The sequence below is a fragment of the Oncorhynchus gorbuscha genome, linkage group LG09, assembly GCF_021184085.1.
Source record: "Oncorhynchus gorbuscha isolate QuinsamMale2020 ecotype Even-year linkage group LG09, OgorEven_v1.0, whole genome shotgun sequence".
Taxonomy (NCBI): Eukaryota; Metazoa; Chordata; class Actinopteri; order Salmoniformes; family Salmonidae; genus Oncorhynchus; species Oncorhynchus gorbuscha.
In genome coordinates, this window is record NC_060181.1 from 5,985,373 (window position 1) to 5,999,289 (window position 13,917).

Sequence of the window (13,917 nt, forward strand, 5' to 3'; positions counted from 1 at the left end):
TATTGCTGTAAAGAGAAGACAATGAAAACAGAATGCATATTGCTGTAAAGAGAAGACAATGAAAACAGAATGCATATTGCTGTAAAGAGAAGACAATGAAAACAGAATGCATATTGCTGTAAAGAGAAGACAATGAAAACAGAATGCATATTGCTGTAAAGAGAAGACAATGAAAACAGAATGCATATTGCTGTAAAGAGAAGACAATGAAAACAGAATGCCTATTGCTGTAAAGAGAAGACAATGAAAACAGAATGCCTATTGCTGTAAAGAGAAGACAATGAAAACAGAATGCATATTGCTGTAAAGAGAAGACAATGAAAACAGAATGCATATTGCTGTAAAGAGAAGACAATGAAAACAGAATGCATATTGCTGTAAAGAGAAGACAATGAAAACAGAATGCCTATTGCTGTAAAGAGAAGACAATGAAAACAGAATGCCTATTGCTGTAAAGAGAAGACAATGAAAACAGAATGCCTATTGCTGTAAAGAGAAGACAATGAAAACAGAATGCCTATTGCTGTAAAGAGAAGACAATGAAAACAGAATGCATATTGCTGTAAATGTCATGTTTGTCATTTATTGTCATGTCTTGTCCCTGTGCTCCCCATGCTATTCGTTTTCCTCTGCTGGTCTTGTTTGGTTCTATCCCTCTCTCTCCCCCTCCCTCTCTCACTCTCTCGCTCTCTCTTCTCTCTGTCGTTCCGTTCCTGCTCCCAGCTGTTCCTATTCCCCTAATCATCATTTAGTCTTCCCACACCTGTTCCCGATCCTTTCCCCTGATTAGATTCCCTATTTATTCCTTTGTAATCCGTTCCTGTTCCGTCGGTTCCTTATATTGTATATTCCATGCTGTGATTGCGTTTCGCCCTGTCCTGTCGTGTTTTTTGCCGTGATTGTGTATCACCCTGTTCTGTCGTGTTTTGTGCCTTCATCAGACGCTGCGTGTGAGCAGGTGTCTCAGTCGACTACGGCCTGCGCCTACCCGAAGCGACCTGCAGTCTGTGGCCGCTTCTCCAGTTGTTTTCCCCTCTACAAATCTAGAGGATGTCAGTTATTCCGTTTTGAACATTATTAAACTCTGCTTCTGTTAAGTCGCTTTTGGGTCCTCTTTTACCAGCATGACAGAAGGAACCGACCAAGGAATGGACCCAGCGACTTCAGACGCTCGTTACACTGCCGTCGAGTTCCAAGGAGCCATGCTCGGCAGACACGAGCAGGAATTGTCTGCTGCTCGCCATGCCGTGGAGAACCTGGCCGCTCAGGTTTCCGACCTCTCTGGACAGTTCCAGAGTCTACGTCTCGTGCCACCTGTTACTCCCTGGCCTGCCGAGCCTCCAGAACCCAGGGTTAATAACCCACCTTGCTACTCCGGGCAGCCCACTGAGTGCCGCTCCTTTCTCACGCAGTGTGAGATTGTGTTCTCTCTCCAACCCCACACATACTCTAGAGAGAGAGCTCGGGTTGCTTACGTCATTTCACTCCTTACTGGCCGGGCTCGAGAATGGGGCACAGCTATCTGGGAGGCAAGGGCTGATTGCTCTAACAGATTCCAGAACTTTAAAGAGGAGATGATTCGGGTTTTTGACCGTTCAGTTTTTGGTGAGGAGGCTTCTAGGGCCCTGGCTTCCTTATGCCAAGGTGAACGGTCCATAACGGATTATTCCATTGAGTTTCGCACTCTTGCTGCCTCTAGTGAGTGGAACGAGCCGGCGCTGCTCGCTCGTTTTCTGGAGGGACTCCACGCAGCGGTTAAGGATGAGATTCTTTCCCGGGAGGTTCCTTCAGATGTGGACTCTTTGATTGCTCTCGCCATCCGCATAGAACGACGGGTAGATCTTCGTCACCGGGCTCGTGGAAGAGAGCTCGCATCAACGGTGTTTCCCTGCTCCGCATCGCAACCATCTCCCTCCTCTGGCTTTGAGACTGAGCCCATGCAGCTGGGAGGGATTCGCATCTCGAATAAGGAGAGGGAACAGAGGATCACCAACCGCCTGTGCCTCTATTGCGGAGTTGCTGGACATTTTGTTATTTCATGTCCAGTAAGAGGCCAGAGCCCATCAGTAAGCGGAGGGCTACTGGTGAGCGCTACTACTCAGGTCCCTTCATCTAGATCTTGTACTACTATGTCGGTCCATCTACGCTGGACCGGTTCGGGTGCTACATGCAGTGCTTTGATTGACTCTGGGGCTGAGGGTTGTTTCATGGACGAAGCATGGGCTCGGAAACATAACATTCCTTTCAGACCGTTAGACAGGCCTACGCCCATGTTTGCCTTAGATGGTAGTCATCTTCCCAGTATCAAGTTTGAGACACTACCTTTAACTCTCACAGTATCTGGTAACCACAGTGAGACTATGTCTTTTTTGATTTTCCGTTCACCGTTTACACCTGTTGTTTTGGGTCACCCCTGGCTTGTATGTCATAATCCTTCTATTAATTGGTCTAGTAATTCTATCCTATCCTGGAACGTTTCTTGTCATGTGAAGTGTTTAATGTCTGCCATCCCTCCCATTTCTTCTGTCCCTACTTCTCAGGAGGAACCTGGCGATTTGACAGGAGTGCCGGAGGAATATCATGATCTGCGCACGGTCTTCAGTCGGTCCCGAGCCAACTCCCTTCCTCCTCACCGGTCGTATGATTGTAGTATTGATCTCCTTCCGGGGACCACTCCTCCTCGAGGTAGACTATACTCTCTGTCGGCTCCCGAACGTAAGGCTCTCGAGGATTATTTGTCTGTGTCTCTTGACGCCGGCACCATAGTGCCTTCTTCCTCTCCGGCCGGGGCGGGGTTCTTTTTGTTAAGAAGAAGGACGGTACTCTGCGCCCCTGCGTGGATTATCGAGGGCTGAATGACATAACGGTTAAGAATCGTTATCCGCTTCCCCTATGTCATCAGCCTTCGAGATTCTGCAGGGAGCCAGGTGCTTTACTAAGTTGGACCTTCGTAACGCTTACCATCTCGTGCGCATCAGAGAGGGGGACGAGTGGAAAACGGCGTTTAATACTCCGTTAGGGCATTTTGAGTACCGGGTTCTGCCGTTCGGTCTCGCCAATGCGCCAGCTGTTTTTCAGGCATTAGTTAATGATGTTCTGAGAGACATGCTGAACATTTTTGTTTTTGTCTATCTTGACGATATCCTGATTTTTTCTCCGTCACTCGAGATTCATGTTCAGCACGTTCGACGTGTTCTACAGCGCCTTTTAGAGAATTGTCTCTACGTAAAGGCTGAGAAGTGCTCTTTTCATGTCTCCTCCGTTACTTTTCTCGGTTCTGTTATTTCCGCTGAAGGCATTCAGATGGATTCCGCTAAGGTCCAAGCTGTCAGTGATTGGCCCGTTCCAAGGTCACGTGTCGAGTTGCAGCGCTTTTTAGGTTTCGCTAATTTCTATCGGCGTTTCATTCGTAATTTCGGTCAAGTTGCTGCCCCTCTCACAGCTCTTACTTCTGTCAAGACGTGTTTTAAGTGGTCCGGTTCCGCCCAGGGAGCTTTTGATCTTCTAAAAGAACGTTTTACGTCCGCTCCTATCCTCGTTACTCCTGACGTCACTAGACAATTCATTGTCGAGGTTGACGCTTCAGAGGTAGGCGTGGGAGCCATTCTATCCCAGCGCTTCCAGTCTGACGATAAGGTTCATCCTTGCGCTTATTTTTCTCATCGCCTGTCGCCATCTGAGCGCAACTATGATGTGGGTAACCGTGAACTGCTCGCCATCCGCTTAGCCCTAGGCGAATGGCGACAGTGGTTGGAGGGGGCGACCGTTCCTTTTGTCGTTTGGACAGACCATAAGAACCTTGAGTACATCCGTTCTGCCAAACGACTTAATGCCCGTCAAGCTCGTTGGGCGTTGTTTTTCGCTCGTTTCGAGTTTGTGATTTCTTACCGTCCGGGTAGCAAGAACACCAAGCCTGATGCCTTATCCCGTCTGTTTAGTTCTTCTGTGGCTTCTACTGATCCCGAGGGGATTCTTCCTTATGGGCGTGTTGTCGGGTTAACAGTCTGGGGAATTGAAAGACAGGTTAAGCAAGCACTCACGCACACTGCGTCGCCGCGCGCTTGTCCTAGTAACCTCCTTTTCGTTCCTGTTTCCACTCGTCTGGCTGTTCTTCAGTGGGCTCACTCTGCCAAGTTAGCGGGTCATCCCGGTGTTCGAGGCACTCTTGCGTCTATTCGCCAGCGCTTTTGGTGGCCGACTCAGGAGCGTGACACGCGCCGTTTCGTGGCTGCCTGTTCGGACTGCGCGCAGACTAAGTCGGGTAACTCTCCTCCTGCCGGTCGTCTCAGACCGCTCCCCATTCCTTCTCGACCATGGTCTCACATTGCCTTAGACTTCATTACCGGTCTGCCTTTGTCTGCGGGGAAGACTGTGATTCTGACGGTTGTCGATAGGTTCTCTAAGGCGGCACATTTCATTCCCCTCGCTAAACTTCCTTCCGCTAAGGAGACGGCACAAATCATTATTGAGAATGTATTCAGAATTCATGGCCTCCCGTTAGACGCCGTTTCAGACAGAGGTCCGCAATTCACGTCACAGTTTTGGAGGGAGTTCTGTCGTTTGATTGGTGCGTCCGTCAGTCTCTCTTCCGGGTTTCATCCCCAGTCTAACGGTCAAGCAGAGAGGGCCAATCAGACGATTGGTCGCATACTACGCAGCCTTTCTTTCAGAAACCCTGCGTCTTGGGCAGAACAGCTCCCCTGGGCAGAATACGCTCACAATTCGCTTCCTTCGTCTGCTACCGGGTTATCTCCGTTTCAGAGTAGTCTGGGTTACCAGCCTCCTCTGTTCTCATCCCAGCTTGCCGAGTCCAGCGTTCCCTCCGCTCAAGCGTTTGTCCAACGTTGTGAGCGCACCTGGAGGAGGGTGAGGTCTGCACTTTGCCGTTACAGGGCACAGACGGTGAGAGCCGCCAATAAACGCAGGATTAAGAGTCCAAGGTATTGTTGCGGCCAGAGAGTGTGGCTTTCCACTCGCAACCTTCCTCTTACGACAGCTTCTCGTAAGTTGACTCCGCGGTTCATTGGTCCGTTCCGTGTCTCCCAGGTCGTCAATCCTGTCGCTGTGCGACTGCTTCTTCCGCGACATCTTCGTCGCGTCCATCCTGTCTTCCATGTCTCCTGTGTTAAGCCCTTTCTTCGCACCCCCGTTCGTCTTCCCCCCCCCCCTCCCGTCCTTGTCGAGAGCGCACCTATTTACAAGGTACATAAAATTATGGACATGCGTTCTCGGGGACGGGGTCACCAATACCTAGTGGATTGGGAGGGTTACGGTCCTGAGGAGAGGAGTTGGGTTCCGTCTCGGGACGTGCTGGACCGTTCGCTCATCGATGATTTCCTCCGTTGCCGCCAGGATTCCTCCTCGAGTGCGCCAGGAGGCGCTCGGTGAGTGGGGGGGTACTGTCATGTTTGTCATTTATTGTCATGTCTTGTCCCTGTGCTCCCCATGCTATTCGTTTTCCTCTGCTGGTCTTGTTTGGTTCTATCCCTCTCTCTCCCCCTCCCTCTCTCACTCTCTCGCTCTCTCTTCTCTCTGTCGTTCCGTTCCTGCTCCCAGCTGTTCCTATTCCCCTAATCATCATTTAGTCTTCCCACACCTGTTCCCGATCCTTTCCCCTGATTAGATTCCCTATTTATTCCTTTGTAATCCGTTCCTGTTCCGTCGGTTCCTTATATTGTATATTCCATGCTGTGATTGCGTTTCGCCCTGTCCTGTCGTGTTTTTTGCCGTGATTGTGTATCACCCTGTTCTGTCGTGTTTTGTGCCTTCATCAGACGCTGCGTGTGAGCAGGTGTCTCAGTCGACTACGGCCTGCGCCTACCCGAAGCGACCTGCAGTCTGTGGCCGCTTCTCCAGTTGTTTTCCCCTCTACAAATCTAGAGGATGTCAGTTATTCCGTTTTGAACATTATTAAACTCTGCTTCTGTTAAGTCGCTTTTGGGTCCTCTTTTACCAGCATGACAGTAAAGAGAAGACAATGAAAACAGAATGCATATTGCTGTAAAGAGAAGACAATGAAAACAGAATGCATATTGCTGTAAAGAGAAGACAATGAAAACAGAATGCATATTGCTGTAAAGAGAAGACAATGAAAACAGAATGCATATTGCTGTAAAGAGAAGACAATGAAAACAGAATGCCTATTGCTGTAAAGAGAAGTGTCATGCAGATGATAGAGGACCCAAAAGCGACTTAACAGAAACAGAGTTTATTCAAGTCCAAACAGGGAATAACAGAAATCCTCTAGTCTGTAGAGGGGAATGACAAGAGAAGCGGCCACAGACTGCAGGTCGCTTCGGGTAGGCGCAGGCCGTAGTAGACAGAGACACCTGCTCACACGCAGCATCTGATGAAGGCACAAAACACGACAGGACAGGGCGAAACACAATCACAGCATGGTGAATACAAAACAAGGAACCGACGGGACAGGAACGGAACACAAAGGAATAAATAGGGACTCTAATCAGGGGAAAGGATCGGGAACAGGTGTGGGAAGACTAAATGATGATTAGGGGAATAGGAACAGCTGGGAGCAGGAACGGAACGATAGAGAGAGGAGAGAGAGGGAGGGGGAGAGAGAGGGATAGAAAAAGGGAACGAACCTAATAAGACCAGCAGGGGGAAACGAACAGAAGGAAAAGCAAAAAGACAAGATGATATAAGACAAAACATGACAAGAAGACAATGAAAACAGAATGCCTATTGCTGTAAAGAGAAGACAATGAAAACAGAATGCCTATTGCTGTAAAGAGAAGACAATGAAAACAGAATGCCTATTGCTGTAAAGAGAAGACAATGAAAACAGAATTCCTTTTGCTGTAAAGAGAAGACAATGAAAACAGTCCGATCTGTCTTTTGGTTATACAAATTCTCAATTTAACTGAGCAAAAAGTTGTCTTGTTGGCAGCAGTGGAGAACACTGGCCGTGTCCCCGGTTAGTTTTACATATTAACTGTATCTTCACTGCGGCAGGGTAGCCTATTTGTTAGAGCGTTGGACTAGTAACCAGAAGGCTGCAAGTTTAAACCCCCGAGCTGACAAGGTCTGTCGTTCTGCCCCTGAACAAGGCAGCTAACCCCACTGTTCCTAGGCCGTCATTGAAAATAAGAATTTGTTCTTAACTGACTTGCCTGGTTAAATACAGGTAAAATAAAGGTAAAATAAAAAACTTTTGTTTGTTTTTGGACGATAATCTCCTCCTCCATGTTGTATTTGTGTCTCCCCTTTTCGTAGCACTAATATATGAAACAGACAATGTTATTTGTTATTGATCTGTTTGTCACTGTCAGTGAAGTACTCTTCTACCCTGTCATTTAAAAAACATCTTATTAAAAAAGATTCTGCTAATGTCTCCAGTCATATCATGTGTAATATAATTGCACGAAATGTGTTTATAAAACATTTTCCTGTACGAAAGAATATATTGAATAATTGTATCTGATATATAGCCTATAGCATAGTCCTACTCTACGCCACAACGCGCTGCATTGAACAGCGATTGATTTATATAATTAGGTTAAATTATGACTATCCAATCTAATCATCACATTGGGAATAGAAGGCTATATTACAAACGTTTGCAAATGCGAGGTAGCATGGAATGCTTCCTATTTTAAAGTTGTGTTTTGATGGCGAACATTAGCTTCCCCAAACTTGAAAACCCAAGCGTCGCCTATGTTAGAATAACTGCCCACATGTACTTTTCCTCAGCCAACAGGACAAGTAACGAATAATAAAATCACTAGCCTATGTCAATCTACTGTCCTCTATAGTAGAAAATATGACCTATTCTGTTGGTTCATACAAGCAGTAGATGTAGGCTACGTCCAGTTATAAGCGTAGTAATGAGCACAGGGCAGTAGGCTACGTGCGAATGTGCGTTCCATAATGCAATTAGCAGGACAACCCCATTGTGACAAATAAGAAAATATCCGTTAGAAATATAGAAATCTAAATATGCAACAATTAGCATGGGTTGCTAATATGACTAGGATTATCAACAATTAGCATGGGTTGCTAATATGACTAGGATTATCAACAATTAGCATGGGTTGCTAATATGACTAGGATTATCAACAATTAGCATGGGTTGCTAATATGACTAGGATTATCAACAATTAGCATGGGTTGCTAATATGACTAGGATTATCAACAATTAGCATGGGTTGCTAATATGACTAGGATTATCAACAATTAGCATGGGTTGCTAATATGACTAGGATTATCAACAACTAGCATGGGTTGCTAATATGACTAGGATTATCAACAATTAGCATGGGTTCAGGTTGAAGTCCGGGCCCTGGCTGGGCCACTCAAGGACATTTAGAGACTTGTCCCAATGTACCAGTCAAAAGTTTGGACACACCTGCTCATTCAAGTGATATATATATATATATTTTGTTTACAATTTTCTACATCGTAGAATAATAGTGAAGACAACAACTATGAAATTAGACTTATTGAATCATGTAGTAACCAAAAAAAGAGTTAAATCAAAATATTTTATATTTTATATTCTTCAAAGCGGCCATCCTTTTCTGTGAGGTACAGCTTTGTCAACTCTTGGCATTCTTTCAACCAGCTTCACCTGGAATGCTTTTCCAACAGTCTTGAAGGAGTTCCCACATATGCTGAGCATTTGTTGGCTGCCTTTCCTTCACACTGAGGTCCAATTCATCCCAAACCATCTCAATTGGGTTAAGGTCTGGTTATTGTGGAGGCCAGGTCATCTGATGCAGCACTCCATCACTCTCCTTCTTGGTCATTTAGCCCATACACAGCCTGGAGGTGTGTTAGGTCATTGTCCTGTTGAAAAACAAATGACAGTCCCACTAAGCGCAAACCTCCAGGCTGTGCAAACGCTCCTCACCGCGTGGCCGCGGCCACCCTACTCTGGTGGTCCCAGCGCGCACGACCCACGTGGAGTTCCAGGTCTCCGGTAGCCTCTGGAACTGCCAATCTGCGGTCAACAAGGCAGAGTTCATCTCAGCCCATGCCTCCCTCCAGTCCCTCGACTTCTTGGCCCTGACGGAAACATGGATCACCACAGACAACACTGCTACTCCTACTGCTCTCTCTTCGTCCGCCCACGTGTTCTCGCACACCCCGAGAGCGTCTGGTCAGCGGGGTGGTGGCACCGGGATCCTCATCTCTCCCAAGTGGTCATTCTCTCTTTCTCCCCTTACCCACCTGTCTATCGCCTCCTTTGAATTCCATGCTGTCACAGTTACTAGCCCTTTCAAGCTTAACATCCTTATCATTTATCGCCCTCCAGGTTCCCTCGGAGAGTTCATCAATGAGCTTGATGCCTTGATAAGCTCCTTTCCTGAGGACGGCTCACCTCTCACAGTTCTGGGCGACTTTAACCTCCCCCACGTCTACCTTTGACTCTTTCCTCTCTGCCTCCTTCTTTCCACTCCTCTCCTCTTTTGACCTCACCCTCTCACCTTCCCCCTACTCACAAGGCAGGCAATACGCTCGACCTCATCTTTACTAGATGCTGTTCTTCCACTAACCTCATTGCAACTCCCCTCCAAGTCTCCGACCACTGCCTTGTATCCTTTTCCCTCTCGCTCTCATCCAACACCTCCCACACTGCCCCTACTCGGATGGTATCGCGCCGTCCCAACCTTCGCTCTCTCTCCCCCGCTACTCTCTCCTCTTCCATCCTATCATCTCTTCCCTCCGCACAAACCTTCTCCCACCTATCTCCTGATTCTGCCTCCTCAACCCTCCTCTCCTCCCTCTCTGCATCCCTTGACTCTCTATGTCCCCTATCCTCCAGGCCGGCTCGGTCCTCCCCTCCCGCTCCGTGGCTCGATGACTCATTGCGAGCTCACAGAACAGGGCTCCGGGCAGCCGAGCGGAAATGGAGGAAAACTCGCCTCCCTGCGGACCTGGCATCCTTTCACTCCCTCCTCTCTACATTTTCCTCCTCTGTCTCTGCTGCTAAAGCCACTTTCTACCACGCTAAATTCCAAGCTTCTGCTTCCAACCCTAGGAAGCTCTTTGCCACCTTCTCCTCCCTCCTGAATCCTCCGCCCCCTCCCCCCTCCTCCCTCTCTGCAGATGACTTCGTCAACCATTTTGAAAAGAAGGTCGACGACATCCGATCCTCGTTTGCTAAGTCAAACGACACCGCTGGTTCTGCTCACACTGCCCTACCCTGTGCTCTGACCTCTTTCTCCCCTCTCTCTCCAGATGAAATCTCGCGTCTTGTGACGGCCGGCCGCCCAACAACCTGCCCGCTCGACCCTATCCCCTCCTCTCTTCTCCAGACCATTTCCGGAGACCTTCTCCCTTACCTCACCTCGCTCATCAACTCATCCCTGACCGTTGGCTACGTCCCTTCCGTCTTCAAGAGAGCGAGAGTTGCACCCCTTCTGAAAAAACCTACACTCGATCCCTCCGATGTCAACAATTACAGACCAGTATCCCTTCTTTCTTTTCTCTCCAAAACTCTTGAACGTGCCGTCCTTGGCCAGCTCTCCCGCTATCTCTCTCTGAATGACCTTCTTGATCCAAATCAGTCAGGTTTCAAGACTAGTCACTCAACTGAGACTGCTCTCCTCTGTATCACGGAGGCGCTCCGCACTGCTAAAGCTAACTCTCTCTCCTCTGCTCTCATCCTTCTAGATCTATCGGCTGCCTTCGATACTGTGAACCATCAGATCCTCCTCTCCACCCTCTCCGAGTTGGGCATCTCCGGCGCGGCCCACGCTTGGATTGCGTCCTACCTGACAGGTCGCTCCTACCAGGTGGCGTGGCGAGAATCTGTCTCCTCACCACGCGCTCTCACCACTGGTGTCCCCCAGGGCTCTGTTCTTGGCCCTCTCCTATTCTCGCTATACACCAAGTCACTTGGCTCTGTCATAACCTCACATGGTCTCTCTTATCATTGCTATGCAGACGACACACAATTAATCTTCTCCTTTCCTCCTTCTGATGACCAGGTGGCGAATCGCATCTCTGCATGTCTGGCAGACATATCAGTGTGGATGACGGATCACCACCTCAAGCTGAACCTCGGCAAGACGGAGCTGCTCTTCCTCCCGGGGAAGGACTGCCCGTTCCATGATCTCGCCATCACGGTTGACAACTCCATTGTGTCCTCCTCCCAGAGCGCCAAGAACCTTGGCGTGATCCTGGACAACACCCTGTCGTTCTCAACTAACATCAAGGCGGTGGCCCGTTCCTGTAGGTTCATGCTCTACAACATCCGCAGAGTACGACCCTGCCTCACACAGGAAGCGGCGCAGGTCCTAATCCAGGCACTTGTCATCTCCCGTCTGGATTACTGCAACTCGCTGTTGGCTGGGCTCCTGCCTGTGCCATTAAACCCCTTCAACTCATCCAGAACGCCGCAGCCCGTCTGGTGTTCAACCTTCCCAAGTTCTCTCACGTCACCCCGCTCCTCCGTTCTCTCCACTGGCTTCCAGTTGAAGCTCGCATCCGCTACAAGACCATGGTGCTTGCCTACGGAGCTGTGAGGGGAACGGCACCTCAGTACCTCCAGGCTCTGATCAGGCCCTACACCCAAACAAGGGCACTGCGTTCATCCACCTCTGGCCTGCTCGCCTCCCTACCACTGAGGAAGTACAGCTCCCGCTCAGCCCAGTCAAAACTGTTCGCTGCCCTGGCCCCCCAATGGTGGAACAAACTCCCTCACGACGCCAGGACAGCGGAGTCAATCACCACCTTCCGGAGACACCTGAAACCCCACCTCTTTAAGGAATACCTAGGATAGGTTAAGTAATCCCTCTCACCCCACCCCCCCTAAGTTTTAGATGCACTATTGTAAGTGACTGTCCCACTGGATGTCATAAGGTGATTGCACCAATTTGTAAGTCGCTCTGGATAAGAGCGTCTGCTAAATGACTTAAATGTAAATGAAATGTAAATGCTGCAGAAGGCTGTGGTAGCCATGCTGATTAAGTGTGCCTTGAATTATAAATTATTCACTGACAGTGTCACCAGAAAAGCCTGATCCCACCTCCTCCTCCATGCTTCACAGTGGGAACCACACACCATCACACCTCCTCCTCCATGCTTCACGGTGGGAACCACACATGCGGAGTTCATCTGATCACCTACTCTGTGTGTCACAAAGACACAGCGGTTGGAACCAAAACTCTTAAATTTGGACTCATCAGTCAAAACAACATATTCCCTTCAGTCTAATGTCCATTGCTAGTGTTTCTTGGCCCAATCAAGTCTCTTCTTCTTATTGGTGTCTTTTAGTAGTGGTTTCTTTGCAGCGATTCAACCATGAAGGCCCGATTCACGCAGTCTCCTCTGAACAGTTGAGATGTTGAGATGTGTCTGTGACTTAAACTCTGTGAAGCATTTATTTGGGCTGGTAACTCTAATGAACTTATCCTCAGCAGCAGAGCTAACTCTGGGTCTTCCTCTCCTGTGGCGGTCCTCATGAGAGCCAGTTCCATGACGGCACTTGATGGTTTTTGCGACTGCACTTGAAGAAACATTCAAAGTTGTTGAAATGTTCCAGATGGACTGACCTTCATGTCTTAAAGTAATGATGGACTGACCTTCATGTCTTAAAGTAATGATGGACTGACCTTCATGTCTTAAAGTAATGATGGACTGACCTTCATGTCTTAAAGTAATGATGGACTGACCTTCATGTCTTAAAGTAATGATGGACTGACATTCACGTCTTAAAGTAATAATGGCTTGTCGTTTCTCTTTGCTTATCTGTGCTGTTCTTGCCAAAACATAGACTTGGTATTTTACCAAATAGGGCCATCGTCTGTATTCCACCCCTACCTTGTCACAACACAACTGATAAAAAAATAAAAAATAATAAAGTTTAAAAATGTAAAAATAAAGAAAAACCGTTGACTGAGTAGCTGTGTCCAACTTTTGACTGGTAAGTAGATATTTCACTCCAGCAGCTACAGACAGCTGTTTGAGTTGTTTCAGCAGCTACAGACAACTGTTTGAGTTGTTTCAGCAGCTACAGACAGCTGTTTGAGTTGTTTCAGCAGCTACAGACAGCTGTTTGAGTGGTTTCAGCAGCAGCTACAGACAGCTGTTTGAGTTGTTTCAGCAGCTACAGACAGCTGTTTGAGTGGTTTCAGCAGCTACAGACAGCTGTTTGAGTGGTTTCAGCAGCTACAGACAGCTGTTTGAGTTGTTTCAGCAGCTACAGACAGCAGCTGTTTGAGTTGTTTCAGCAGCTACAGACAGCTGTTTGAGTGGTTTCAGCAGCTACAGACAGCTGTTTGAGTTGTTTCAGCAGCTACAGACAGCTGTTTGAGTTGTTTCAGCAGCTACAGACAGCTGTTTGAGTGGTTTCAGCAGCTACAGACAGCTGTTTGAGTTGTTTCAGCAGCTACAGATAGCTGTTTGAGTTGTTTCAGCAGCTACAGACAGCTGTTTGAGTTGTTTCAGCAGCTACAGACAGCTGTTTGAGTGGTTTCAGCAGCTACAGACAGCTGTTTGAGTTGTTTCAGCAGCTACAGACAGCTGTTTGAGTTGTTTCAGCAGCTACAGACAGCTGTTTGAGTTGTTTCAGCAGCTACAGACAGCTGTTTGAGTTGTTTCAGCAGCTACAGACAGCTGTTTGAGTTGTTTCAGCAGCTACAGACAGCTGTTTGAGTTGTTTCAGCAGCTACAGACAGCTGTTTGAGTGGTTTCAGCAGCTACAGACAGCTGTTTGAGTTGTTTCAGCAGCTACAGACAGCTGTTTGAGTTGTTTCAGCAGCTACAGACAGCTGTTTGAGTTGTTTCAGCAGCTACAGACAGCTGTTTGAGTGGTTTCAGCAGCTACAGACAGCTGTTTGAGTTGTTTCAGCAGCTACAGACAGCTGTTTGAGTTGTTTCAGCAGCTACAGACAGCTGTTTGAGTGGTTTCAGCAGCTACAGACAGCTGTTTGAGTTGTTTCAGCAGCTACA

At 48.0% G+C, this 13,917-nt stretch overlaps 1 protein-coding gene across 1 annotated transcript in view; it reads right to left on the reverse strand.

Annotated features, from left to right (window-relative positions):
* LOC124042655 (acetylcholinesterase collagenic tail peptide-like) overlaps positions 1-13,917 on the reverse strand; it is a 64,343-nt gene that overhangs the window by 42,188 nt on the left and 8,238 nt on the right. The window lies entirely within an intron of this gene.